Consider the following 4,102-nt stretch of genomic DNA (forward strand, 5'->3'; position numbering starts at 1 on the left):
CTGTTCATTCATGTCCCGCGCTGACGTCAACGAAGCCACGCCCTCAGGAATGTCTTTAAAGGGGCCGGGCTGGCACCCGGCGAGAAGGGAGGGGGAAGTCCCGAGGGGGTTGGAGGGGCTCTTTGGGCCCGCTGGACTCGCTGGCGCCCCCCAGGTCCTTCCAAGTTTGAGCGCCTCCAAGCACCAGTGCAACCAGGGCTAGTCCTCGAGGATCTCTGAGCCGGGAATCCTCGGCCCAGACTTGGGGATGGTTTTGTGCTGAGCCATCCCCCACTCTCACCCTTTGGCCTCTGGGACCAGCTCAACGTTGGCCCGATGGCCTGAACTGAAATGGCCTGGAGGGTCAAGAAGCAGTTGCCTGCTTAGCAGCTTGCCTGGAAAGAGAGCTCCAAAATAGACCCAGATGCCCCTCTGCCTGGGATTTCTAAACTGCACCAAACTGTCGGAGGTCAGGGAGAGCTTCTCTGCTCAGGGGCCTCTAAGAATACAGTAATCTGAGAGCAGCCTCGTCTAAAAATGAGTCAGACATGCATGATCTCCTTTAATTCTCATCTGGGAGGTAGATGTCATTATTCCCATTTTACAGACGAGTAAACCGAGGCTCCAACAGCTTAAACAATATGCCCAAAGGTTGCACAGCTCAAAGGTAGTAGAGCCAGGATTTGAATCTGGGTAATCTCTGCTTTAAGCACTGCCCATATTGGGAAAGGGTGGGCAAGAGGCTGCTGGGTAGAGCACCCCTATGCCCCAACCCTGGCATGGTAGAATCAGTTGGTCTGTTTTGACATTTTGGAGGACAGGACACCTGCTTCCCACCTGCGCCTTCAAGGGGCCTCTCCCCAACAGTTTCTCAGACAAGAGCTCATCTCCCCTCCTGACAGAAGTGGCTGGTGCTAGTGAAACAAATGGGAAATGTCCTCTCTCCTGCCTGCCTGGCCACCCACAGTTGCCTGTTGCCCAATCGCCATTTGGCCGGTCCAGTCCAGGAGGAGCAGCTGTAGCAAGCCTGGCTTCCTGGGAGGCTACAACCCCCTCTGCCCACCTCCTTCTCTTTCACCCCATCCTCTTCTTGACTCTCCTGGACCTGCTCACCAGACAGCCACGCTGACTTCCTCTGGTACCCAGGTCCTCCCTGCCAGATGTGGACATCTTGGCCCCTCGGCCTTGGCGCCAGCCCTTGGGAAGCGGGTCCAGACATCTCCCTTGGAAGGGGGTGGGAGGGTTAATTACAGGTGTTGGGGTAGTATAATTAAAGCCTTTGACCAAGATGATGGGAGGAGAGCCTTGGTCTTCTGAGAGTGTGTGAGTGTGCAAGTGTCCATGAGATTGAGTGTGTGGACATGTATGTGTGTGTGTGTGCGTGAGCATGTGTGGACATGAGAGGATTTGTGTGTGACCAAGTGCCATACTTGGCAGTGGTCAAGACTGTAGGCTGTGGAGTCAGCCTATGAGTTTTTGGACATTTCACTTCTTGGAGGCTCGATTTGCTCATCTGGAAGATGTATAAACCTACTTCAGAGGGTTACTGTGAAGATCAAATACGATCATGCATGTTAACTGCAGAAGCCAGGATGACGAAACGCGCTTGTTAAATCTCAGCTGTTATTATGGTCACACGTGGTGCAGCCAGAGGAAGCAGCATCTGTAGCGGGTGGGGCGGGCGGTGTGCACAGGGCGCTACGCATGGCCTGTGAGGTGTGTGTGTGTGTGTGTGTGTGTGTGTGTGTGTGTAGTACATGGTATGGATAAGTGTTTTGCATTTTGTGTTGGACCCTCTGGGCTATGGACATTGTGTGGTGAGCGTAAGATTTCCTGTATGTTGTATGTAAGACTCTGTACATGTGTGTTACCTACCATTGCAGGCTCTGAATGTTGGACGCGTCACTAGAAGATGTGGTCCAAGAGGGCAGGGATGTTTGTGGAAAACAGACAGCATCTGATACATCGTGGGTATTCAGCAAACCTTTGCTGAATGTATGAACTGATGAGTGAATGAAGGTATTGGTAAGTTCGACGTCGTGTGAAAGTCGTTGTGTGGCGAGTGTGGGTTTGCATGTGTGGGTTTCCATGTATGGCCCCGCAAGGTTGAACCCACATGCTGGGGTGCAGGCAGGCCCTGTTGGCTGTGGGCTGAGTGCCTGCAGGATGTGCCCAGCTACGGGCTGAGAGCCCAGAGCTAAGTGTGGCTCATCTATGACACAGGACATGAGCAGAGGCGTGTGGGAAGGGTGGTGTGTGAGAGGGCAGCAGGGTGTGGAGTGGGGGCAGCTCCTTGGTCTTTAGTCATTCACCTGGTGACAACGCCCTTCCCTCTCTTCCTGTCTCACCCTGAGTCCCTCCCGCTCTGGGTAACTGGATGCTGAGAAGGAAAGTTCTTCGGTGAGTCGGTGAGTCTTATAAAGCAGCACGGAAAAGTGGTATTTATAGTGACATAATAAACCCTAATGGAGATGGAATTACCCCATAAAGGCCCCAAAGAGCCCTCGGGGCCTGAGAGCCACTGTAGCAAGTAAGCCTTCGGGTACAGGCAGGTGGAGCCTGAGAGAGAGAGAGAGAGAGAGAGAGAGAGAGAGAGAGAGAGAGTGTGTGTGTGTGGTTGCACGGGCCTCACCTCCTAATCCCCACCTCCGGCCCACTAGCCTGCTCAGGTGCCCACCCTTTGCTAGGACTTGGCTAGTGGCTGGTGGCAACCAGGTGACAAAGATAAACATTGAAACAATAGTTTCACCCAGGAGGTGAACACTGTTACTGTGCCCTTTTGCAGAGGATCAGACTTGCTTGTAAAAGCTGGAAAACAACTAGCGTTCTAGCCCAGGCAGCCTGAATGCGCCACACCCCCCTCCCAGGTACCTCTTTCCACTGCCTCTCAAAACATTGAATTCCACAGAACCCAAAGAGCCGTCCCAGCCCAGATGCCTGGAATTATGCCCTGCTGGAGTCTTCAAGACGTCCAATGAGTACCTCTGCAATGAAGTCCCCAGGGATCAGGCCCTCCCTTGAGCCTCTGGAGCCCCTGTACCACATGCCCTCCAGGACCCCGGCCTCAGCCAGCTCAACTCTTTCTTGTCTTCGGAGCCTCTGAACTGTCTCTCAACTAGACTGTAAGCTCCCTGAGGCAAGGAACAAATCCAACGCCGCTTTGCAATCCTGGCATCAGCTAGAACAGTGCCCGGTACAAGGAGTCACTCAAGAGATGCGCACATTTGATGGTGACCTGCTAAATCAGTTCTCTCCATTCTTTCAATTCATTTTCTCAAAGGCCTACTATGCACCAAGCCACTTTTACCTATGCAAACTCATCTAATCCTCCCAGAAGCCCCGGAAGGATTAATATTGTCCCCATTTTTGCAGGTGAAGAAAGTGAGACTCAGAGAGAACTTGCTTGCCTAGAGTCATACAGCCAGGACATGGCAGAGGTAAAACTAAAAAGTTAAGTGGGTTTCAGTCCAGAGCCCGGTCTAGCTGTGTTTCTTTGAACACACCATGTGTTTTCATGCCTGCATCCCGTTGTCCAAGCTATACCCTCTCCCTGGATGCCCTTTCCACCTCGGCAACTCCTATTCCTTCTTCAAGGCTTACCTTGGAGCAGCACAGAAGAGACACTGGAGCCCCCAAATGGAGGTGGGCACCTGGCCTACAGCGTGTGCCGAGACAGATCTGGTGGGTGAATGAATGAATGAATGAGGATGGGTCCAGTAGACCTGGACTCTGCCGTTGAACCAACTGTGTGGCCTTGGGCAAGCCTTATAATCTCAACTGCCATGTCTGTAAAATGGGCATGATAATAATGGTTTCCACCCTCCAGTACTGCTGCTGGAATTAAACGAGATTATATGTTAAACCCTTAGCACAGTGTCTGGCACAGGGTGAGTGAGCGTTACATTTTAGCTACTGTTACCTTTATAATCAAAAGTCACTTCGAAAAGCCAGCTGGGCACTGCCAGGCAAATAAATCATCTCAACCTGGAACAGACCTCAGTTCTCACACTGTGTTATAATTACTTCCTCACCTTCCCTCCCCTTTAAGCAGGGGGCTCCTTGAGGGATAGAAGCCCAGTTTTATTCCATCCTGCCATGCCCCATGGAGACTGGCATACAGTAG

Source organism: Mesoplodon densirostris, chromosome 2, assembly GCF_025265405.1.
Source record: "Mesoplodon densirostris isolate mMesDen1 chromosome 2, mMesDen1 primary haplotype, whole genome shotgun sequence".
Lineage (NCBI taxonomy): Eukaryota > Metazoa > Chordata > Mammalia > Artiodactyla > Ziphiidae > Mesoplodon > Mesoplodon densirostris.